The following is a 27,886-nucleotide window of genomic DNA, read 5'->3' as shown; positions in this document are numbered from 1 at the left end:
TCTCAAAAACAAATAAACAAAACACGTAGAGGCGTCCTTCTACTTCTCTCTCTTCAAAGTCTATGCAGTGCATAATTTGTATTATCCCGTGATAAATCAAGCAAGGCTCACCTGGAAATTGACAAGAACTGTTTAAGATAAAGACCCCCTCCCGCCCCCCGCCCCCCCCCCCCAAAAAAAAAGAATAGAAATATTGCCAAGTTTTATACCAATGAACTGATGTTGAAATATCAATAAAATTACGATTTTAAAATCTTTGTTGTGAGACCCGAGACATGAAGATGTTCCGTGTTGAAATGTAATATTAGATATTGTTCCGTAAAGTGGTGCATTCATATCTTTTAGAAATAGCAACGAGTTAACTGTTGCATCTTACTATGTTAGATCCAGTCGATGAAATCGACTTTGTAGCGTCGATATTAATATCCCACGATGAATTCGACATGTAGCGTCGATATTAATATTCCATGACTTTGGAGCATCGATATCGATATCCCACAATAAAATTTACTTTGGTTCGTCGATATTAATTATATATAAAGAACACAAATCATATGGCGAATAACAGAACAGTCCTTTCAAGTGCACCGGATCCAGCTAGGAATCACACTTGTCAGGATTGAGTAAGAGTCGAAAGCGCTCAGGCTAGTTAGATACTAATTTTGTACTGTTCGTAGTCAGTTTATTGCATGCATATATATATATATATATATATATATATATATATATATATATATATATATATATATATATATATATATATATATATATATATATATATATATATATATATATATGTATATATATATATATATATATATATATATGTATATATGTATATATGTATATATATATGTATATATATATATATATATATATATATGTATATATATATATATATATATATATATATATATATATATATATATATATATATATATATATATATATATATATATATATATATATATATATGTATATATATATATATATATATGTATATATGTATATATATATATATGTATATGTATATATATATATATATGTATATATATATATATATATATATATATATATATATATATATATATATATATATATATATATATATATATATATATATATATATATATATATATATATATATATATATATATATATATATATATATATATATATATATATATATATATATATATATATATATATATATATATATATATATATATATATATATATATATATATATATATATATATATATATATATATATATATATATATGTGTGTGTGTGTGTGTGTGTGTGTGTGTGTGTGTGTGTGTGTGTGTGTGTTTTACTTTCATATACTGTGGTTGAAATTTCTTTGGATATTGTACGTGTGATATTGTACATGATCTAAGTACACATCTACCTAAAATGACTTCTCCTTTGTGCTAAAAAACTCAGCATTCCTCTAAAGTACACTATGATTAGCAATGATTTGAATGGGGAAACGAATTTTGCCAGATTACGCGCTTCTGAAAGTACAATGAATAAATTACCAAATAAATAAAATGTTTTAAAACATTATCAGCTCTAGTTTTTTTTTCAATTTACCCCTGAAAAATCAAGGAAGTGAAATTAACCAAGCGGAGCTTGCACTGTTTTGAAAGATGAACATATGAAGTAGCCCAGCTTAAACTCTATGACCCATATTATACACATGAAACATACACCCATATTATACACTTGAAACATACACCCATATTATACACATGAAACATACACCCATATTATACACTTGAAACATTCACCAATATTATACACATGAAACATACACCCATATTACACCATATTATAACATGAAACATGCACCCATGTTATACACATGAATCATACACCAATATTATACACATGATACATACACCCATATTATACACTTGAAACATACACCCATATTATACACTTCAAACATACACCCATATTACACCATATTATACACATGAAACATGCACCCATATTATACACATGAATCATACACCAATATTAAGGGAATGAAAAGTCCTTTGAACAATACCTAAGATACAAATATCCAGTATAATCAACGAGTAAAACGGGGGAAATGCTTTGTCTTTAAAACTGTAACCCCATGCAAAATACGAGACTGTAGAGCGCCACCAATACTGAAATATTGGATAACTTTGCGTTTTCTTTTTACTTAAATCTGGTCCTCTTGATTTGTTACATTTTGGACCATTCACAGCAGGAGATCATGAGATCGGATTTAAAAATGAGCCTTGTTTTGTATAATCAGCTCGATCCGCCAACGCATATGTCGTAAGAGACGACTAACTGAGTCAACATGTATGTTGTCTGATGCGTTCCGTGTTGTTGTCCCACATTAGAAAGTATCTGACATTTTAAAAGAGTGCGGTTTGTTATAGAACTTGGTTTATTTTATATTTTAAGGATTTTACCACCTTGCCGTTATTTGTATGTCGTTTTGTGGTAGCTTGTTTGTGCAAACTGTTTGCTTTTTATGTGATGTATCATGGTGCATATTGACTTTTGTTTGGAGACGCTTACCCTCCTGAGAATTTGGCATTGGTTTTTACTTTACTATTTTTGCTACCACACGTTTGATTGGCAGGACATAGTCAGAATTATACTGATGTACAATTAAACCCTGTACCTACATATTAACTGAACTAATAATTACGTCACTTTAAAAGTCATCGATCCATCTCGACGGATCCTGGTTTTCACCCTCCTAATAATGCCCTTTTTATACACACGCACACGAAGGCCATCGAATCAAGCCGATTACTTCAGACAGTAATCGTATTCCCTGTATGTTTTCGCAGTGGAGCATTTGTTTTGGGTAAGATATTATCTTTTTTCTTTTTTTCTTCTAACATTCATTTTAACTATTGTAAAGTCTATAGAACCCATTCGAAAAATCTGCTCAAGACAAATAGCCCGCGTTTCAAAATTTGGTTGTATTTAACACGTCAAGCAGATCAAAACATGACAGTTACATCAGTGCACTACAGATGCCTCTTTCATGAAGATTACGAGCTACCGGCACTCTGTGAAATCAACACACGTATTGGAGGTATATGGGGGAAGATTTCACAAGGGTTTCATTGTATGTATAGAAATGTGAATTATTTGTTTGTTGGAGTGCTAATTACCTTTCACAATGTTACAATGTGGCAAGTGACCCGGGCTACAATTTCACAGTGTAGATCAATTTTTGGAATCCACGTAGTTCTGATCAGCAGAAATAACTTAGAAAGTACGTACTAAGAAAATTCAAGATGCAAAAAGTATAATTATTGAGTTTCTTTTTACCATCTAAAGACATCACATGTTTATGGCCTGTCACTTGCATTCTCTTTGTTGAGGGACCCCAGATATCTCCTTCAACTGTATGATTTCTGTCGCTACTACAAATCCAACATTGTCTCAAAAATGTAAAACTGGGAAAATTGCAAAGCAGCTGCGGTGTGAGCGCTCTTTTCTCCAGAGGATATAAGACTTATTCGTTGTCTTGGCTTATTGACTCTGATGCTCGTGGTTTCTACCAAAAGCCACCTTCTTCAGTTGCATTTTATTTTCGAATTTAGTGTTTGGACTGACTTGCCAAATGGGACGTATCTGAGAGAAACGGGATATCCATTGGCTTTAATATGCCTTGCTATGCTATTTAAATAGATCCTTTAGAGTACGGGTCATAGTCTGAACCATTCGATTAACGAATAGTTATAAACATTTCTACCAAATAGCTTCTGAAATGATCAGAATGGTATTTTCAATACTACTTGTCTTACGTTTGTTGTGGACATAGCGAATATCAGGTTCATTCTTTTGCGTGGTTGAAAGTTTCTTTCGTGACTCAGTGAACTCATTCACATCGTCAACTTCATCATATCTACTTTCAAATGCACCAAAAATTGTGTTTAATTCATCACAAACAAATCTAATAAATCAAAATTTATATCGTCTTTTACATGAACATACATTGTTTACAATCAAAATTAGTTCCTAACAGACAATACAATTTCTAGACACGTGTCGTGCACAATAAAGCAGTGCAGTATGGAAATATACTGCACGGTTCTGACACTGTAAAGTTAACGGAGATAAAAATGAGTATATAATAATTATTGCTATGGAGACAGTTACAACTAACATCACCGGACACAAGAAATCGAAATAATATGTTAACCAACCGACTACTGCATCTCTAGGTCCCCGCTTAATAGATTCTTAATAATCCGCCTTTGCCTTCTTACTGGCCAAATTTAGAGCAACTCAAACGGCAAAAAGTCAGTTTCCTCATGCGGTTCATCTCTGTATCAGTTCAATACATTACAAAGGACAGCATTACGTTCCATTCTTAACCAGCTTAGAACAGTTTCTTCAAGATAGCTGCAAGCGTGCTATTTACTTTTTAAACTTTCCGATTCCACCGCTGCCGTTAAAGATAGGTTGTTATCCTCACCATTTTCTGCATCTTGACAGAGCTCTTACAGAAGACGGCCTGTGAACTTGGTCATTTGGTAAGTATATATTACATTATGCACATCAGCACGTCTAATCAATAGCAAAGATTACACAATGCACATCAGCACGTCTATAGAACAACAAAGATTACTATATGTATATCAACACGTCTAAGCCAGTCAACTAAAGAGTTGGCCACATTTTGTTTTAATGTTTTTCAATGTCTTTCATACGGATAGATGGTAGTTTGTCTGGCTTGATACGGATACATGGTAGTTTGTCTGGTTTCATACGGATACATGGTAGTTTGTCTGGTTAATTGTATTTTTTTTCTAAGCCTTTGTCCATCTGAATCGTATCCTTTCCTGTCCTCCTTGCTGTACTTTGACAGGTGTCACTCGCCTCAAGGTGTTTCCTATGTCGCCAAACAGTCGTTGTCAGTAAAATGATATTGCAATTATTTCCTTTCTTTTCTCTCTTCCTTTTCCAACCCAAACCTGATTGACACAACTGCTTCTGCTGCACTAACCTGATTCAATATTTGTAAACATTTGACAACTTCACCTTTTTTCAAATTCAAATTTTCCTGGAATAATACATTATCCACACCTTCTGTTCACTTGCAAATGACAGTGTCTTTTCTTGCACGCTCGACAAATATGTATCATTCTTTTGACGCTGAGATATCGTTTCAGCGGAAAGATGTAATAGTTTCATCGACATTTTAATCGTACTCCGTATCAGGATCATCCTCGTCCTTATCTAGGTTAACGTCGTTGTCTTCATTCGAAAATAGGTGATCCAGACGTACGATGGGATTGGGCAATAATGTCTTTCATTTTTATTTCACTTTCTTTAGATTCCTCTTTCCGAAACTTTTCTTGAGGCCAGGTGAGGTACCAGTCTGACCGGGACATGACCCTTGAAGTAAGTAGTGTTCAGTTTGATAATGACTAATTTCGCACAGACAGGAGCCTTGTTTACACTTGTATTTTTAAAGCTGAATGCTTCTCGTTGTTCACTGTCATTAGTAGATTTATAGACCATTCACCAACTTTATTTTGGACACAGTAGGTTTCTTGGTTCGTTGGTTTCTTCTTTTCTTAAAAATCCAGTACCTTCTATCCCTTTTCACGATAATAATGGCGCGTGATAATTCAGATATATTACCAACAGAGCTGCTACATTTGTTCGCTGTATTTCTGATATTCTTGTTTGTTTTCTTTGTCTGTTAGATGAACTGATGCGAAGCTTGTCTTGGTTTAAAACAATATGGTTAGCAGTTGCTTCAATTACAGAAGAAGGAGCCTTACTTCATTGAATCCATCATCATTGCTCTTTATGGAGAACGTTGATGAAGAATTCTTCATGAAAACGATTAAGTGTACTTTTGTCTTGAACAAATCTAGCTGTGGTTTGGTCGAAAACGATTAAGTGTACTTTTGTCTTGAACAAATCTAGCTGTGGTTTGGTCTATTTTTACATTATTACACGATATTTTCCCCCGGTTGCTCATGAACTGACTGCAACATCATAAAGTAGCACATCTTCGGCCAAATCGGACAGTCAATGCATTTCTCACATCAGAATAACTCTTAATGGCCTCTGTGGCCACTTGGCTAACCTCATCACCCGTAAATACTGCGCAACTGAAGAAGGTTTATATTGTCGCGCCAACCACCATCGTCGAATTCAAAACCGTATGTAAGTATATCTTCCTTCGCAGGATCATATAGATGTACATCTTAATTGATTGTGCACTTCAGTCTCATTTTGTGTCTGCGTTTTGTGTGACGTTTCCAATTATATTTCCATCTTTTCGATTCATCCTGATATTCTACGTCTTTAATTTTCCTTCTCTCCTGCACCGTTTGCACTGGCTCAAGTCTCTTTCGACGTTAGATTGTATGAAGTTTGTTCGTCTTTCTCTTCTAGGCCGATCTCTTGCAACGCCGTTCCTCTATATGTTTCCATTACATAATCGACGATTCCCATTTGTGCGGACATTTTAATCGTTATTATGGTTATACCTGGTTTACATCATTATCAGGAATTTCATAAATGACGTTACTAAGCGCACTTATCCCAATCAGCTGACACACACACATTGTTTTTTGATCCAACATGAATGGCTGTTACAATGTGCTGTTTCCAAAGAACTCTCTGCAGTACTTCTTAAACGTAACTTTACACTGAAGTTGTATGTGTTACTGGTATGCAGTAGGTTTGTCAAATGTTCTTATAACTCTTTAATCCCACCGATGTCACCAAAATTGTGTTAAGAAATAGAAATGTTGCAAGCGGTAACATCCAACACAAAAGTAGCTTCTCTATAAATTTTAATATTTACACTAGTTGCGGCACAGGACTACTACCCATTACACAAAACAGATTGATCTTTTAAACCAGAGAGATACATTATCAAAAATCCCATTTCATGGGAAAGTCTACGGAATTGGGACAAAGTCAGAATTCTTTCGAAATATAAAACTTTGCCTCCGCTATGATGATAGATCGCAGACGCAAGCCCAACATGCCAGCCTGATTATTTAGATCGGATGTGTGGAATTATCTTCTAACAGTACCGTACGTGACTGATTAAAAGTCATATAAACTAACATTACCCTATGCAACCATAACTCTTCTTTCAGTGGTGCTCAGTTTTTATGTACTACTTTGGCGGTAAAGTTATGTTATAATTATGATGTCAGTACCAAGATAAACTGATAGCAGCCTTTACCTAATAATAAAAAAATACTTTAAATGATAGCAAGTTTTTCTCTTGCTGAAAAACATGTTCTACTGTAGCGACATGTAGCTGATGTTATACATATCATGTGTACTTTAATCAGACAATCCTATTAATATATAATGCACTGTGGTGTAAGAGCGAACCCAGACAATTCTGAGATCTATGTAAAAAGTAGTAAACATTTCTAAGATTTTGTCTGCATCGATAAGTTGGAAATGAATGCATTAAGATACCTGTTTGGTTCTTTAGAATCTTGTTTCATTACATAAACAAGTTAGTTGGTTAAGCCCTGCTTTAGAGAAGTCTAAGACGAGAATAATGCACACAAGATCTGTAGGGAAGCCTGTCAATGTCATGGTGTCGATGATGTTTAAGACGAGAATAATGCACACACAAATCTGTAGGGAAGCTTGTCAAAGTCATGGTGTCGATGATGTTTAAGACGAGAATAATGCGCATACAGATCTGTAGGGAAGCTTGTCAAAGTCATGGTGTCGATGATGTTTAAGACGAGAATAATGCACACACAAATCTGTAGGGAAGCTTGTCAAAGTCCTGGTGTGAGCATTTTCAGACTAGTATTGCTCTGAAATTTCAAAATCTGATTTACTCAACAACAGCAAAAAATATACAGACCACGACCACCCACCACAAAAAAGGCGTACTTCATGTTTATCAGGGTAGGTACGTCTTTCTGACAACAGTATAAGACCTTTGATAGCTGATGTGTGTATGTTAGAAAATAGAATATCGGAATAGTTCTCAAACTCGTAAATATGATATCATATATACATACATGGAATTCTAAACAAATCCCCTTCCCCGCAAGGCTCGGTAGTCAATTAAAAGACTCAAAAGAAAAAAGTTATTAGGCCTAACTTAACAACAGTTTTATCTTTGTTTCTGTGAGTTGCATATGTTTCTTTAACAGTCCAATGCATTTAACGTTCTAAAATTACAAACTGGTTCTTGGACAATAAGCGGTCATCCGAATAGTAAATACGCTTAGTTTTCTGCAGTCTAGATGGATGTAGTGTCCTTCCAGTTATGAGTATGCAAACAAGCTCTGCGACTCTGATGAAAATGGATACTGGATCATAGTATTTATACCCTGAGGACTTGTACCAATATCCTGTACGGAACCAAGCCGGTAATGAATTGCAGATAGTCCGTTTTTACAATGGAGATCACAGAAAATGTAAAATCAACAGTCTGTGGTTTCAGTATTGCTTACCCTGAATTAATATAACCAGTGCAATGTTAAACTTTTTTCTCCAAGTAAGTTCAAATGCATTCTAATGCGTTTCGGCTCCTTTTTCTGGTGAGACAATTGAATGTTAATTAGATATATTGACAAAGTAACTGCTGTGAAAACAGGCTTTGATTGTTGCTGGACCACCTACAGAAATCTTTTTCAAAGTCGTAAGAATATGTACTTTTATTTCTAACCTCGATGTCAAATACTGTTCATGGCTACGTTTAAAGAGATGTATATCACTGCGGCTAATGTGACGTGGAGAACATAGAATACCTGTATATTATCATAATTTTAAGTTGTTACTCTCCACAAGAACATTTTCAAAGGCAAAAATATATTACGGTGTAGACCCTACCCCTGTACCCGTAAATCAAGTCCCCATATTCCACGGCAAACAAATATCATTAAAAAATACGCACCAATCCTTGAAAGCCGTCCAGAAACTATCTTACAACAGGCTAATTATGTGATGTCAGAGTGGTACATGTATTCCCAGTAAGAGTAATTCAGTTTTATTATAGATGAATTCTTATAAACAAATTATGCTGTAATAATGGGCATATCAACCAAAGAATAAATACACGTTCCGTTTGCTGACTAACGAAGTAGGTATTGTGTTGAAAGTTTATACAAGAACAAGTACATAAAAAGAGATCGTCACCGAATTCACGCGGACACTACATCAGCGCAAGTTATACCCATATTTTTCTGATTTATTTTCAGAGAAGTTAAGCACTTTTATTGTTTTTCCAGGAATACACAAAATACTATCTGCAGAAGTTCAGGCTCCAAAATGTGAACGCATTAGTTATTAGATGCATTCATCTTCAGATGAGATCAAGTAATTCTAACTTGCAGGTCCTGTCCAATTCATTTTCCAGAATGAATTAATGAGGAGGGGTTGCAAAATGGCCATGAACTGTTCTCCCGCTATCAGACAAGTCCCTTCTTTGGCTGACGTGATCCGACAGTGTGAAATTGGATTCTTCGCGAAATGTAGATATGATGAGATTGTTAGGAGATCTAGCAATAATAGATGGAGTCCATTGGATTCGAATCTCTGAGGATTTCCTTGTCCCGTTTGCGCAGGCTTGTAGCCAATCAGCCTGATGAATGATACAAAACATCTGTAGATTTGATACTCTGCTAATGCTAACGAACAGATTACACTGTAAAGGATTATTCCTATTGTTACCTTATATAAATCTTGGGAACGTGATCAGTAGATTCTTATTGTACAAAGTAGATTTCGTGTAAGAATACGAAACATCCATAGATATAGCAGAAAGTTCACTGTAACATATGTAATGTTTTGCTATCCATATATCATTGACAGCAGGTACAGCTTGTTCGCGGTTGATATGAATTGCTAAGACAATGAGGTGTAGAATCCAAACACAACAATAATACCTAATTATCAAGAAGCGTTCAAACACACAGTAATACCTAATTATCAAGAAGCGTTCAAACACACAGTAATACCTAATTATCTAGAAGCGTTCAAACACACAATAATACCTAATTATCTAGAAGCGTTCAAACACACAGTAATACCTAATTATCTAGAAGCGTTCAAACACACAGTAATACCTGATTATCAAGAAGCGTTCAAACACACAATAATACCTAATTATCTAGAAGCGTTCAAACACACAGTAATACCGAATTATCTAGAAGCGTTCAAACACACAGTAATACCTAATTATCAAGAAGCGTTCAAACACACAATAATACCTAATTATCAAGAAGCGTTCAAACACACAGTAATACCTAATTATCTAGAAGCGTTCAAACACACAGTAATATCTAATTATCAAGAAGCGTTCAAACACACAGTAATACCTAATTATCAAGAAGTGTTCAGGTGCAGGTATCCGGTAATATCGAGTCTTCAACAATGTTTTATTTCCAGATTCAACTTACGTCAGCTGAAAGCGTAAAAAGGTCTGAACACAGCCCAGAAATTTCTGATGTAATGATATATTTGAGCCACGAACTTTTATTTGGCAGAAAATGTGCTGCTGATCGCAAGAACTTTTCTAATTGTCACAAACAGTAATTAAATTAAAATCAAATGTGACCTTACCAGTTTTCTAGATTGTATTAAGTAAAAGTTTAACGAAGAATCGTGGATATTTGTATTTAATTAATCTAGTTGAAATGAGATCTAAGAATTTCATAAGCTTTTCAGCAAACGTCCGTCACACAGAAATTTTTAAAAAGAGTGCACTGTAAAATAAAATTAAATCCCAAGACATGCAATATATGTCATCATAGGAACTACAGTAACATTGTTCCTGATTGTTTTTTGTGTATTTCGTTGCTGTTGTTGTTGTTTACTTTTTGTTTTTAGAAAGGTTTTTGTTCTATTTTTAATTTTTTTAAAAATATACTTCAAGCGCTAAACTGTTTTATCAGAGTACAACAATTATTTTTAATCATACTCAGTCGTTAGACCTTTACCAAAAAGACGACGAAACCAGAATAACCATTGTCATACAACTGTGTTGATACTCTTTTGCGTTAAGGTATTGTCATGCAAGCAGGTTGACACTCTTTAGCGTTAAGGTAGTGTCATGCAAGTAGGTTGACACTCCTTAGCGTTAAGGTATTGTCAAGCAAGTAGGCTGACACTCTTTAGCGTTAAGGTAGTGTCATGCAAGTAGGTTGACACTCTTTAACGTTAAGGTAGTGTCATGCAAGTAGGTTGACACTCTTTAACGTTAAGGTAGTGTCATGCAAGTAGGTTGATATTCTTTAGCGTTAAGGTATTGTCAAGCAAGTAGGTTGACACTCTTTAGCGTTAAGGTATTGTCAAGCAAGTAGGCTGACACTCCTTAGCGTTAAGGTAGTGTCATGCAAGTAGGTTGACACTCTTTAGCGTTAAGGTAGTGTCATGCAAGTAGGTTGATATTCTTTAGCGTTAAGGTAGTGTCATACAAGTAGGATGACACTCTTTAGCGTTAAGGTAGTGTCATGCAAGTAGGTTGACACTCTTTAGCGTTAAGGTAGTGTCATACAAGTAGGATGACACTCTTTAGCGTTAAGGTAGTGTCATGCAAGTAGGCTGACACTCTTTAGCGTTAAGGTAGTGTCATGCAAGTAGGTTGACACTCTTTAGCGTTAAGGTATTGTCAAGCAAGTAGGTTGACACTCTTTAGCGTTAAGGTAGTGTCATGCAAGTAGGTTGACACTCTTTAGCGTTAAGGTATTGTCAAGCAAGTAGGTTGACACTCTTTAGCGTTAAGGTATTGTCAAGCAAGCAGGTTGACACTCTTTAGCGTTAAGGTAGTGTCATGCAAGTAGGTTGACACTCTTTAGCGTTAAGGTAGTGTCATGCAAGTAGGTTGATATTCTTTAGCGTTAAGGTATTGTCAAGCAAGTAGGTTGACACTCTTTAGCGTTAAGGTATTGTCAAGCAAGTAGGCTGACACTCCTTAGCGTTAAGGTAGTGTCATGCAAGTAGGTTGACACTCTTTAGCGTTAAGGTAGTGTCATGCAAGTAGGTTGATATTCTTTAGCGTTAAGGTATTGTCAAGCAAGTAGGATGACACTCTTTAGCGTTAAGGTATTGTCATGCAAGTAGGTTGACACTCTTTAGCGTTAAGGTATTGTCAAGCAAGTAGGTTGACACTCTTTAGCGTTAAGGTAGTGTTATGCAAGTAGGTTGACACTCTTTAGCGTTAAGGTAGTGTCATACAAGTAGGATGACACTCTTTAGCGTTAAGGTATTGTCATGCAAGTAGGTTGACACTCTTTAGCGTTAAGGTATTGTCATGCAAGTAGGTTGACACTCTTTAGCGTTAAGGTAGTGTTATGCAAGTAGGTTGACAGTCTTTAGCGTTAAGGTATTGTCAAGCAAGTAGGCTGACACTCTTTAGCGTTAAGGTATTTTCAAGCAAGTAGGTTGACACTCTTTAGCGTTAAGGTAGTGTCATGCAAGTAGGTTGACACTCTTTAGCGTTAAGGTAGTGTCATGCAAGTAGGTTGACACTCTTTAACGTTAAGGTATTGTCAAGCAAGTAGGTTGACACTCTTTAGCGTTAAGGTAGTGTCATGCAAGTAGGTTGACACTCTTTAGCGTTACGGTATTGTCAAGCAAGTAGGTTAACACTCTTTAGCGTTACGGTAGTGTCATGCAAGTAGGTTGACACTCTTTAGCGTTAAGGTAGTGTCATGCAAGTAGGTTGACACTCTTTAGCGTTAAGGTAGTGTTATGCAAGTAGGTTGACAGTCTTTAGCGTTAAGGTATTGTCAAGCAAGTAGGTTGACTCTCTTTAGCGTTAAGGTATTGTCATGCAAGTAGGTTGACACTCTTTAGCGTTAAGGTAGTGTTATGCAAGTAGGTTGACAGTCTTTAGCGTTAAGGTATTGTCAAGCAAGTAGGCTGACACTCTTTAGCGTTAAGGTATTGTCATGCAAGTAGGTTGACACTCTTTAGCGTTAAGGTAGTGTTATGCAAGTAGGTTGACAGTCTTTAGCGTTAAGGTATTGTCAAGCAAGTAGGCTGACACTCTTTAGCGTTAAGGTATTGTCATGCAAGTAGGTTGACAGTCTTTAGCGTTAAGGTATTGTCAAGCAAGTAGGCTGACACTCTTTAGCGTTAAGGTATTGTCAAGCAAGTAGGTTGACACTCTTTAGCGTTAAGGTAGTGTCATGCAAGTAGGTTAACACTCTTTAGCGTTAAGGCATTGTCATGCAAGTAGGTTGACACTCTTTAGCGTTAAGGTAGTGTCATGCAAGTAGGTTGACACTCTTTAGCGTTAGGTGTAAAGGGTGCAAAATATTCATCATATAACATGCAGCATAGGTAGGTACTTTTGATGACTGTCTATACACTTGAAATCTTGCTTCAACTTTAGTACCGTATAGTCTCGTTTATAAATCAGGTCCAACTACAAACAGCATAGACCCAGATATGCCAGCAGATGGTGTCTATGTGGTTGGTTTGGACTGATCAGTAGGAAAACAACAAAGACTCTCATCTGCCAGTGTATTATGCACTTTGACCCAACTCGTAAGCGAATGTATACGATATATATAATTTGCAGTATAATGTGTATATAGAACAAATCACGCAAGGTGTAAACCTCTTATGACTCAAACATAATGTATACAATACAAATCATACATAGCATAAACCTTGTACGACTAATACAGGATGTATATAATACAAACCACGCATGGCATAAAAATCGTATAACTAATGCAGAAAGTATATAATACAAATCACGAATGGCATAAACCTCGTATGACTAATACATAATGTATATGATACAAATCACGCATAACTTAAACCTCGTATGACTAATACATAACGTATATAATACAAATCACACATGGTATAAACCTCGTATGACTAATACAGAATGTATATAATACAAATTACGCATGGCATAAACCTCGGGGGGGGGGGGGGGCTGAAAATCCTCCTGGAGTTTTTGGCCGTATAGAAAATAAACTGTAGATAACTTTAATTAGAAATTCATACTATGGCGGTGGCGCAGATAATTTTAATTGGAAATTCATACTATCAAAATAACCTGCTGCTAGAGTAATGATTTTAGTATTAATTTTCTTTAATTACTTGCACCCATTGGAGCAATCATTATTGTCATCTACCAATATCGCAACTACGTCTAACTTGCACCAGCTCTCTATATCGTGTTAAAATATTCTCAGAGTTCCCGCCATCTGAGATTTCTGCTCTTGAATCCCAACCCTCATTCAGACAGAGCGAGCTTAAATTTAAATAAAAACTTTTCATGATAAGAAGGCATACAACGGCTTTAAATGAAGTAGCAGAAGCCATAAAAAATAGTTTACAGTCTACGATATCTTTTTAATTGTTAGTTTGTGCATTATACATACATTAATAATAATAATAATAATAATAATAATAATAATAATAATAATAATAATAATAATAATAATAATAATAATATTATTATTATTATTATTATTAGTCAAACAGTTCTTGAATGGAAAACATTAGGTCATTATTATTATTATTATTATTATTATTATTGGAGTTATCCTTGAATGGAAAACGTTAGCTCATTATTAGTATTATTATTATTGATGTTATTATTATTATCATTGTTATTATTATTATTATTATTATTATTATTATTACTATCATTATTATTATTATTATTGGAGTCAAACCATCCTTGAATGGAAAACATTAGCTCATTTACTAAATGACATTAGGACCATTATGCAAACCCCACCGAACTAACTACACTGACGCATGGAACGCTAAATCATTCACAGATGAATAAGGCATTCATACTGACGTAAAGAACGTCAAATCGTTCGAAATGAATACGGCATTCATACTGACGTAAAGAACGTCAAATCGTTCGAAATGAATACGGCATTATTATATGCTCATTTTTGTCTCCGTTAACTTTACATTGTCAGAATTATGCAATATTTTACGATATTTTACTCAATTGCACGACACTTGTTCCCAATAGTGTGTGTGTGTGTGTGTGTGCGCGCGCGCGCGTGTGTGTGTGTGTGTGTGTGTGTGTGTGTGTTTGGATTTTTAACGTAGTTTTGTTTTTCAGTCATATCGCTACGATGTCTGCTGTGTGTCAGTTTATAGCGATGTCTAGCACTGGGGCATCATGCCGCAGACATGTAGCATGATGTCCCACCCCATCACATTATCCTGACACCGGGCCGACCAGTCCTAACACTTACATCTTAATACTGAGCGCAAAGCGACGCAGCTGTAAGTGCCATTTTTACAAGTCTTTGGTATGACTCGACCGGGGTTCGAACTACCTCCCGCATCCTAGGCGGACACTCTAACCACCAGGCCACCGGAGCGGTGTGCCCAATAGTCGTATAGTGTATTAGGAAATACTTTGTAAACAAATCATGTACACTCACGTAGAAGACGCTTTATATTTTGGTTGAATAAATTTGTTTCTGAATTAACTATAGCAGCTGTTTCGTGGACTGTCACATACCAGCTGTTTCGTGGACTGTCACATATCAGCTGCATGGCAATATTCCGCTTTAACTTTTTTGATACAATGTTTCGGACTTAGGCTCGCGATAGACGCCAGACAGGTCATAAAATTGATGGGGTCCCTACAAACAGCATGCAAGTGACAAGGCATAAACGTGTCTTCTTTAACTGGTAGTAAGAATGGCAAAAATATACTTACAGTTTTACATCCTGAATTTCCTCAAAATGCACTTTCTTAGTTTTGCAAATCCGACTCATGTCATGGGTTCCAAAGCTTGATTACACTATTAGTAACTGTACTGTAATTTCGACTACATTCTAAGTGCAATAACATCCTCCTTACTGCACTCAAAATGAAATTAACATTATAATCCATAGCGTCATTTTAATAATTACAACTGAAAGAGTTCATCTTTTTCCCACATTATAATTCCAATCATTCAATGACAGGACCGAAACACACATGCAGATGAGTCAACACGCTGCTCCCTCGCTGCACAAATCAGATGTTACTTCATGTAGAATTGACACAAATAAATCCAGTCCATAATCAAGAAATTTTGTAGAATCAACAAAAATACCAAAATCTATCCATTTCAGACCAAATGGAAAAGTTGTTGTAATGCGTTTTCATTCACAATATGACTCAAAATTTAAATTTTAAGTAGACCAAAATGACAATTTCTTTTGACAGTGGTGTCGACCGCGCAACTAAGTTCAAATTTAGCTGGGCGGAGTTATGTGCGCATTATTATTGTTGCTGTGCAATGATGTGTCTGTGTTTGTGTATTTAGTTTAAAATGCACCATACATTCAGTTAATTTGTTTCTTGTAGTGTATTTTTGTTTATTTAATTAAGCCTTAGTCAGAATAAGAAAATGAGCATAAAATAAAAAAGTTACTGCATTTGTATGGGAAAATATGAACTCGTCTTGTCGGATGAATATACTGCACTCCCAAGGTCGTGCAGTATATCTATCCGATACATTGCCAATTTTGCCAGATATTACAGCACTCCTAATGCCTGTGAAGTTGATATTATCCGGGTGAAAAGGAGACTTGATATTGAAAATATGTACCTAATGAATCCAATAGGACTGTTGTTACATACGGGTATTTTGAGTTGACCTCTCATTGAAGTAACACTCGGTCATTATCCTTCGTGGGATCATCAGATTTAGGACCCTGCTGTGAAATACTGACCGTATTTAATGCTTAGGAAACGTTCTCCAGGTGCTTGGCTATGGATCAAAGATTAAGGGTTTTCACCCAGGAAAGATGCGGAAAACGTTCATACAAAATATTTTAGCTTATTGTCGGGGTTAAAAAAGATAAACATGCTAATTTGGATGTAATTTATTGTGAAGGGGGGTATATCCATTGAAGTTCGTTTTAAAATTGCACTCCTCAGATTTAGTGTAATATCGCATGACCTGAGTACAGGAATGAGTCGTCGACGAGAGAGAGAGAGAGAGAGAGAGAGAGAGAGAGAGAGAGAGAGAGAGAGAGAATTAGCGGTCGGTCACATATTTTCTCACAGATGGAAGTTGTTAGATTTCTGATCCCCAGCAGTAATGTTTTGTAACGTGGCTACTATTTTCATTCTTCGATAAAGACGTCGTCATTAGCCAGTGATTTGAAGAAAACACGAATTTCATGATAGAAAGAAATCTGACTTAATTTGTGGTTAAGTAGCGGGGAAAATGTCAAAGTTAAAATAATCATGAGACAATTTGTACTCTTGGAAATAAGTGTCATAAGGTGAAACTTTCTATAAATAGCCATTAATAAAGACGGACCAGAGAGAATTATTCTAACGTCAATGGGCATGTTAAATGTGTGGCTGTTAAATAAAAATAATCTTGATTGGCTAAGCTAAATAAAGTTAATCTTGATTGGCTAAGCTAAATAACGGGGTACGTTTCTCAGGCTAAATTCAATGTTTTAAGTATTCTCGCCGGAAAGTTTCGTCAGTCTAGGTTTCCCTGGAAAGCTAAGAAGTTGATTCCTAAATTAGTAGAAAGTACTTTCTCGTGAACAATTTGTTAAAAGGATGGATGTCTGGAAGTTGAAGACATGGAACATAAAGAAACAATATATATATATATATATATATATATATATATATATATATATATATATATATATATATATATATATATATATATATATATATATATATATATATATATATATATATATCACTTGATTGTGCGCGGAATATTTCCTGTCTCTGATTTAAAGTGCCACAACAGTGTATCTACATTTATTCAGTTCATTTCTTGGTGAAAGAGAATATATATTCAAAATATGAATGTCAAAAATCCGATTGAAAAATTTTCAGTACTAACTGCGTGGGAGCCTACCTAATATCGCGTTTGCACCTGTTTACCATATAAACTGAATGCATCCGCCGACCACTTCCTGTATTTAGTGAAAACAAAGCGTGACGTCACATTTTGAACACTTGTTGTAAACAAAGGCTCGGTTGGTATCGTCACAGATGTTTGACGTTTTATCAATAAAGTACGGCGAAATCTCTGACAATATGAAATCCCCTTATCGGTAATATAAATAAACACAAGGAGTGCAAGCGTGACCACAACCCAGCAAAATCGGCTAGACGGAAGTAACACATTCTACCAGTTTCTACCCTGCAGTAAATATGCGTTAGGGTCTAATAACTGTACCGAACACGGCGCAGAATCTGTGTTATCTTTGAATATTAGGGAAATTTATGACGGTTGATGACGTCATCAACCGTTAATTCTACTATCAAAACTTTGACTACATATTTCTGTTCTGGAAATTTAAATAAAATTATAAAATGATACAATCTGAAATACAAAGCGAGATAAACATTTTATCTTGTGAAATTACTTTCATCATGTTATTCAGCATATTTACTGCAGGGTAGAAACTGGTAGAATGTGCTACTTCCGTCTAGCCGATTTTGCTAGAAAGGTATTTTGACCGTAGTGGTGAAAATAAAGGTTAATTCGCCGGATTGGATTCAGGACATGGTCATTTAAGAGATATGCGTTGGTACGTTACTGTCTTTTGAATGTATATGTGTAGTTTTTCAGTCTTCTTGCGATTCTGAAGCGATAAAAGACGCGTGAGAAAAAGTCGAATCGAGCGAAGGGTTGTGGTCACGCTTGCACTCCTTGTGTTTATTTATATTACCGATAAGGGGATTTCATATTGTCAGAGATTTCGCCGTACTTTATTGATAAAACGTCAGACTCCTGTGGTATCGTCACCCAAATTAATCCGTACCAGTTTGAACCCTATATTTCCAATGCCGAACAATCCGAAGTTGCAGATGAAGACGACGAAGAAGAAAGACAAGATAGACTGACGGACAATTCATGGTAATTGTTTTCTGAATATGTCTCCGGCCTATGTTACGATAAATATGTGTATCCGACGATATTGACAGTATTGTTCAACAGTCTCCTGTTCCTTTACAAATTTGGATTTTTTCTCACCTGTAATAAAGGCTGCACAAGTGTATTGCATTTCATGGGTAGAGACGTATCTATACGTTGATTAGTAAAAGGTACATCGGACCACAGTTGTAAGCTTTGAAAACCTGTGAACAAGTTGATAAGATTTAGAAGTACTTAAGATTTCTAAGAGAGGAGGTCCGCTTTTGCACAACTATTGAAATAGGCAGAATATTACCCTCATGACATTAAAATTGAATTCATATTCTGTATGCTGTATTATAAGTTAAAATTTCGAATTTGTCATATGTATGCTAATAGTTGATTTGATAAACTATAAAATAAACCTTTTTTTCTGTGGTAAGCATCTTCTTGCAACTTCTATTTTCTTTCATATCTAATTTAATTTTACAGTGCTGTACTAAGCGTTTTACCTGTTCTGACTTTAGTCAGTTTGTGTCATTGTACTCTGCTGTTGATGTGTTTATAAATATGAGATTAAATTTGACAAGCACAGCACTATGCATTAAAGAAGAAAACTCTATTTTATGTGTAATTGTGGACATTGATTGGTAATACCCACAGCTAGGGAATGTGTGTGTTGTTGTGACATAGAGAAGGTCAAAAGTGTCTGCAATGAATACCAGGGGATACGATGTATAACACATCATCCAGGGTTCAGTCCAGTTTGTCTTGACATCCATGTTTTAAAAGTTGCATACTACCAGTATAGACAACAATTTGGAGAACATCCAGAACAAGGAAATGAGTAAGTAAAATATTGGAGTAATTTTTCATGTTCTTTTGTTTTCATAAATTTTGTTTCATGATCTATGCATGACAGCATAGTATTGGGGTTATTAATACAGCAAATAAATAAACCACTTTTTCAAGTCGTTTTATGACATCTTCTTGGATTGAACCCATGTTCTGGAGGCCTACACTGTCTAACCTTTATACCAGTGATACTGATGAATCGTGCCAAAAAACAACACATATACATGTACAAATATTGTTTTATTTCACTTTTTGTGTCGAAAAATAAGATGTTTATATATATATATATATATATATATATATATATATATATATATATATATATATATATATATATATATATATATATATATATATATATATATCCTGCATGCACAGATTATACTGGAATCATTTAACTTTATTGATATACAAAATAATGATAAATCACACTGGGCCACTACTAATACTGTCTACTAAAACTTTTGATTTCCAAATTTGATCTATTGCATAAAGCATATTTTATTTCAACTCAATTTTCAAATTATTATTTCAGAAGACATCGGTATACACCATACAGACAATTTGCTCAGTGGTGTTGGCACTTCTTGGACAAGGAGGTGAGGGTCATCATTCTATCATGTCTTGTTCAGAGGATCCGTACTGCCTTTCCTGATCAAAACCTGAACTACACTGGCTTTCATGAGGCTGACAGCAATTAAACCTGCTAAGAAGATTTTGAGTAGCAATATCCTTGTCAGGCCTCTCATACAGACTACATAATAGTGGTGATACATCTACCATAAGTTTTACTCCTTCATCATTCACGTGAGACACCTGTCCAATTGTGAATGCTGTTTTCATCAGACATTCAACATAATCTGCAAATTAAATGTAAAATGCACTGTATTGTAAGTAGTATAAGGGGGCGCTTTACGGACAATGGGAATTAGCATTAAAAACACCCTTGGGTCACTTTACGGACAAGGGAAATTTAACATGGAGAAAAATCGTGGGTCACTTTACGGACAAGGGAATTTAACATGGCAATAAATCGTGGGTCACTTTACGGACAAGGGGAATTGAACATGGCAATAAATCGTGGGTCACTTTACGGACAAGGGGAATTGAACATGGCAATAAATCGTGGGTCACTTTACGGACAAGGGGAATGGAACATGGGATTTTTTTTTTTTTTAAAAAAATTAAAAAAGGGTAGGCAATTCAAAGACTATCTCTTTTCGAGAAATATGGCTGGCCCTGAAAAGGGCCTTTGGGTTTTATGTTAATGTATTCATTAACATAAATGGCACCGCATTGGTCTTCTTCTTGTCCTTAGGCTGCGTCTTATTGTTGGTCCGTACATCAGCACTCTTTTCAGGCATCCTTGTCTTTCGACGTAGATCCTACGTATCCACAGGCTGGTGTTTGTCCTGTGGACAACGGTCCACTTGGATCGGACATACATGAGCAAGTCTGTCCGAAACATCATGGAAGACACAAGGGTGGATGACTCAACTGTAGTCCACATCTTGAAGCGACGAGAACAGGTGAATCAATGCATTGAACGGCGCTTATTTATAGGGACAGAAAGGATTGAAACGGATTGAGTTCATTCACCAATCCGAACACGCGTTACAGAATTCAGTCAGCTCGCATCCAATCCGAAGAGAGCAGTCTGTGACGTCACGTAGTCAATATAGATTCGCTAGCGCTTGTGTGCATTCAGTCTATGCGACAGTCATTCAACATGACGGAAACTCAGAAAACGATCCATTGGGGTGCACCAGCAGGGGAGACCGCCCAAGGGAACCCGGACTTACTTTCAGAAGAGGTGAATTGGGATTTTGTGGATTTTCTCTCCTCGCAAGAATTTGTTCCGGAACCTTCGTTACCTTCTTCATTACCGCAAGTGGAAAATTTTAGACAGAGACAGAAAGAAGAATTGGAGAAATTTATACAACGACAAAAGGAAGCGGAACAGGCTTTTCTCCTACAGCAACAGCAACAAGAAGAAGAGGTAAGAAAAAAACAACAGCAAGAAGAAGTAGCAGCAAAGAAACAAGAGGGTGAAAATCAAACGGTCACGGTACTGTTGGACATTTTAGCGGAGTTAAGAAGTCTGAAACAAATGTATCAGACTTCTTTATCACGACCGAAGAGAATACGACCTTCCCGAGCTAAACACGTCAACCCTGTGACTAAGCCTACCGTACCACCCTTAGTGATTTCAACCCAATCATTATCATCATCATCAACATTACGCAGTCCAGAAGTAGGCCTTGGCCGTGGCAAAGGCATAAGGCAGTTAAAGTTGATTGCTTAAACTCACCCTTTCACCATAAAAAAAAGGCCCTTTTCAGGGCCACCCACATTTCTCGAAAAGAAATACAATTTCAATTTGCCAATAACTCAAAAAAAACTCACCCATGTTACCCTTTTATTATGTGTCTGTGTATGAGTGCGTGAGTGTAGCTTCTTATTTTAAAATCACAACTCAAAGACACTTACCTTATATCATTCATTTATTCTTTTCTCCATTTTTTACAATCCAATTCACAATTTATAACACAACACTTTAATAAAAAGTTCATTGATTTCTCCTTGTTTAGTCTCTCTGTTTTTTCAATTTCTTCACCGTCACACTCTTTTCCTCTTCTTCCTCCTCGCTTTCTTCCCTTCTTCTTTTCTTCTCGTGTTTCTTTGCCTCATTTAAATAGAATTGTCTTTTTTCTTCCTCTTCTTCCTCTGAAGAATTACTCTCTTCTTCTGAAGAATTCCTCTTTTCTTCTGACTCCTCTTGTTTCTTTTTTGGGCAATCTGGAGACCAATGTCCTTTTTCTTTACAATAATAACAGGTATCTTGACTTTTGTCTTTTTTATCCCCTGTTTTTTTTCTTTTTTGACGGTCTGGACACTCTGAAGACCAATGCCCTTTCTTCTGACAGATATAGCAAGTATCTTGACTTTTATCTCTAAAGGAAGGAGAGTAGTCCGTAGGCTGGTCTGAAGAGAATTTTCTAATGACCCCTCGCAAAGCTCTGACGAAACGTTCCATCTGGTTAGTCTCTTCCATCGTTGTGCTCGGCTTGAGAGTGAAATGAATAGTGAAAGGACAAGACACACACCCTTTTATATACGCTGGTCTGCTATGACTATAAAGTAGTTTATGGTGTTTGAACTTGAGTCATTTGACTTTTTGCTTTCAAGATGAAACGATCCCATTCATTCGAGAAGAAAGAAGAAGAAAGTAAGAGGCAGAAACGTGATCTCTCGCCTCGTACCAGGGCTGAAATCTTGGCACAAATTCATGTCAGTGATTTTGAAGAGGACATGAGTGAACCAGAATCCAAACCCTCTAAACCAAGTTCATCACCCTTTGTCAACCCTGAAAAGTACTATTCCATTCGAGAGACGGAAAAGCGCTCCTCTAGAAAATTTAGAACCACGGCTTACAAATACACGGTGAAGTTTAAAGATTTCAAGGCTGAAGTGCCGTTAGAGAAAGCAGAAGGGTTCATCACCGAGGTGTGGGATTCTTTGCTCACTGCACTCAAGCGACAATGTCAACCCAAAGAAGACGATCGCTTGAGACTTTCCATACAACACGACGGTTTGAAATCCCCTGTTTGGATCGAGTTTAGCACCCCTGCAGAATTGACTGCTTCCAAAGTCATGGACAAGATTCAACACGTACAACAATCTAATGATCAGTTTGACATCACCGATGGTAAAGCCACACTGGACATGACCCACGTCTCTCCTCCTCAAGGGACAGGACGCAAAAAGATGTTATTGGTGGACGACCTTCGCAACACCAAAAAGAGTCTTGTCCGAATTAACAACCCTCATGACCAGATGTGTTTAGCCCGTGCCATCGTGGTGGGACGAACCTATGCCAACAAGAACGACACGGTAGAATGGAAAAGAACCTGGGACACTATTCAACGTTCCGACCGAGCCAAACAACGAAACGAAGCAGAACTCCTGTTACAACAAGCTGACCTGTCCAAAGACACACCCTGTGGCATTCCTGAGATGCAAAAATTGCAAGATGCCCTAGCTCCACGATACACCTTGAAAGTGCACCCTCAAGAAGTGCGCGGACCTCTGTTGTTTCGAGGCCAAGACTTTAAGGACGGAAAATACATTCACCTTTATCATCACGATGACCATTTCGATACCATTACCAGTATCACTGGATTCCTGAGATACTGTTATTATTGTGAGAAATGTGACCATGGTTATAACAATCGAGAGCAACACAAGCATTGTGGATCGAAATGCTCAGGATGTTTGGCCTCTTCACCCTGTCTGAGCGAAGGGCAAAAACCAGTGCCTTGTTCCACTTGTCTGCGCACGTTTGTCAGCCCTACCTGTTACCAACAACATTTGAAGACGCAAGGTTCACAGAAGAAATGCGCTTGTCAACTCCTGAGATTGTGCCCTACGTGTGGACAAGGCATACGTACCAATAATACCAAGGCACACGTATGTTCAGGAAAGAAAAAATGTCACATTTGTCACCACATCGTGGACTTGGAACACGAATGTTACGTGCAAAAATACCAACCCCCACCAGAGAAAGAGGACGGTCACAAGAAGAAAGGCAATTTCATCTTTTTCGATTTCGAATGCATGCAAGAGACTGGCATTCACATTCCTAATTTCTGCGTGGCTCATCGAGCGTGCGAGAAGTGCATTCAAGAACCTATCTTCAGTCATTGCCCTCACTGCAGCAAGATTCCCGGAGGGCGTGAAAAAATCTTTCGGGGACCCAACACGTTAGCCGATTTTGCCCAATGGGTCTTAGACCCCATCGACAAGACATGGAGCCAAGAGGACATCGAACGTTACGGAGATTGTCATCGTCATGCCACGGTGATGGCTCACAATTTCTCCGGATACGATGGACAGTTTCTTCTCAGATATTATACGGAACAAGGCACCGAGCGTCCTAAAGTGACTTTGAACGGAGCCAAAATCATTTTCATGCAAGTGGGACAAGTACAGTTTAAAGATTCGATGAGCTATTTGGCCATGCCTTTGAGTCGAATGCCTAAAACGTTTGGAATGACAGAAATGGCTAAAGGGCACTTTCCACACTTTTTCAATACGGAAGCCAACCAACACGCCGTTCTACCCCATTTACCCGAGGCTCACTATTACGACCCCGACAACATGCGTACCGAACAACGAGAAGCTTTCTATGCTTGGTACCAGGCTCACGCCTCGGACCCTTTCGACTTTCAGGAAGAAATGTTAAAGTATTGTCGTTCCGACGTGGACATTTTACGGCGTTGCTGTGGAAAATTTCGAGAACTGTTCATGGAACACGGAGGGGTCGATCCTTTGAAAGAAGCTTGCACCATTGCCAAAGCGTGTTCCTTAGTGTATCGACAACGATTCATGCCTGAAAAGACCGTGGCTGTCATCAGTCCTCAAACGACCCACTTTGTCAAACGTCAATACTCGGTCAAAGCCCTACGCTGGTTACATTACTTGTGCGACAAGGAAGACAAGTGGATTCAGCATGCCCGCAACGGAGGAGGCGAAAAGACCATCGGAACGTATTCGGTCGATGGCTGGGACTTAGAAAACCCCAAGATCGTGTACGAGTTTAACGGTTGCTTATTTCACGGATGTCCCGTCTGCTACCCTGACCGTGACACTAAAAATCAGTTTTTGCAACGGACCATGGAAGACCTGTACCAGGACACTTGTCAGCGACGCTTGAAGTTAGAACAGCAAGGATACCAAGTGGTGGAAATGTGGGAACACGAATACGATCACCGTTTGAAAATCGATCCCGAGTTTAAACGTGTCGTGGAAAGTTACAAGCTGATGGACCCCCTGAACCCGAGGGATAGTTTGTACGGAGGAAGGACCAATGCCACCTGTTTGCTGTACCAAGCCGACGAAGAGAAAGGAGAAGAAATCAAATACTTGGATGTGTGTTCGCTGTATCCCTACGTGTGCAAATATTGTCACTTTCCTACAGGGCACCCGCGATTGCTGACGGAACACATCGACCTGGTCAACATTCGACAATACGAAGGCTTGATCAAGTGCAAAGTTTTACCTCCCACGAACCTATACCATCCCGTCTTACCTCACCATTGTCAAGGCAAACTGATGTTTCCCTTGTGCCGTACTTGTGCCGAAACGTGCAACCAAGACCAACCTTGTCAGCACAGCCAGGAAGAACGGGCCTTGACGGGAACCTGGGTCAGCGTGGAATTGTTCAAAGCTCTGGACATGGGATACCAACTGTTAGAAGTGTACGAAATTTGCCACTTTCCCAAGACACAACAATACCGCAAGGGTGACCCCAGTCAGAAAGGCATTTTCGCCGACTACGTGGATGCCTTTTTGAAACTGAAGCAAGAAGCCAGCGGCTATCCTTCCTGGTGTCACACTCCCGAAGACCAAATACAATTCAAAGAGAAATACTACGAACAAGAAGGCATCACTTTAGACCACATCGAGAAAAACGAAGGCAGGCGATCGTTTGCCAAAGTGATGTTAAATTGCTTGTGGGGTAAAATGGCACAACGACCGTGTTTACCCAAGACGGAATATTTGACAGAACCTTCCCGTTACTTCCAGATGATTCACGACAAAACCAAATACATGAAACACGTGGACGTCGTTCGAGAGAATTTGATCTTGGTCAATTACGAAGAAGATCTGGACTTTGTACAAGACGACCCCTTTGGAAATGTCATCATTGCGGCTTACGTGACAGCCCATGCTCGCTTAAAATTGTACGAAGCTTTAGAACTGTTAGAAGAACGCGTCCTGTACTTTGACACGGATAGTTGCATTTACATCCATCACCCGATTCAACATCACCCTGACATCGAAGGAGACCGTTTAGGAGCCTGGACAGACGAGCATCCCGACGACAAGATTCTAAGTTTCGTCAGTGGCGGTCCCAAAAATTACGGCTACGAATACCGGGACAAACAAGGAGAAGTGCACACGACGTGCAAAGTGAAAGGACTGACTCTGAATTATCGTACCAGTCGAGTGGTCAACTTTGGGGTATTGAAAGAAGCCTTGCAATCGGGAGAGGATGGAAACTTTAAAGTGACCACCTATCAACCGAACAAGATTGTACGTTTACCCACTCACCACATCGTCAGTCGACCTTTGGAAAAAGTTTATCAAATCGTGTACCAGAAGCGAGTTCGACTTCCCAATCATTTCACCTTACCGTATGGACACGTTGGTATAAAACATTGGTTGTAAGAGGATAGTTACCCCACCAGAAAGATGACTTCGCCACAGCAAGAATCGAGTGAGAAACCCGATGAGAACTCCAAGTTCAAACCCTACCATTTTCCAGTCTTCTTACCTGACTATTGTGATTGTGCCCGTCGATTGGACACGTTTCAGAAATGGCCTACGGATAGGGAAGGATTACCTTCTTCGCATGTTTTAGCTAGAACAGGATTTGTCTATTTGGGACCTGAGTCAGGATTGGGATACGAGGTACAGTGTTTCGCTTGCGGACTGAAGTTACGAATGGATCTATGTATCTATAAAGATTCAGCTATTCTGGAACATACTCGATGGTCTCCGCACTGCCCTTACCTTTCTATGGCCTTTCCACCCATCACACTACGGTACAATGTTGACGGTACCTTAGAGACGGTACCTTCCGAAACAAGACATAAAAAACGTAAAAAAGGAAAGATGTACAAGCTGGAGACTGCATTGAGACTAGTATAAAAAGGGGGCTATGGTCAAGATCGATAGTTCATTGTGACTACCAAGACCGAGCGAACAAGATGAATACTTTGAAAAAGACATCGTTCCAGTTTGGGGATTGTAAAAAAGTTGTATCTTCCTCTAGTGTGACTAATATTGGATGGATAAGACCCATGCATTGCGACGGAAAATGTCCGGAAGGAAACTGCGATTGTCCATGTGGTTACCATTGTAATTGCGTAACGGAGTTTGCAGACGAGTGCGATTGTGAGCCTTGCGATGGGACCGATTCTGTACCTTGTGACCTGAGCGATGCCGTAAAGCATCATGGGAACTTTAGTACCCCTACCCCTGTCATGGAAAGTGATGCTGTGCGTGTCAAACCTGAGGGATGCGAAAGCGATGCTGCTCGTCCTCTTGGACATTTTACTGGGTTTCGTTTTAAAGGGGAATGTCGACCTTCACGTTTACCTCCCTACGG

The 27,886-nt window shown here is 37.6% G+C and overlaps 1 pseudogene; it reads left to right on the top strand.

The window, feature by feature from the left end:
• The first annotated feature begins 3,007 nt into the window (after positions 1-3,007).
• On the top strand, positions 3,008-20,572 carry LOC149802089 (uncharacterized; annotated as a pseudogene).
• Positions 20,573-27,886: the final 7,314 nt, after the last annotated feature.

This window comes from Sinohyriopsis cumingii, chromosome 4 (genome assembly GCF_028554795.1).
Source record: "Sinohyriopsis cumingii isolate HCF-2022 chromosome 4, ASM2855479v2, whole genome shotgun sequence".
NCBI lineage: Eukaryota > Metazoa > Mollusca > Bivalvia > Unionida > Unionidae > Sinohyriopsis > Sinohyriopsis cumingii.
Note: the sequence above shows the minus strand (reverse complement) of the source record. Positions and strands in the feature narration are given on the sequence as shown.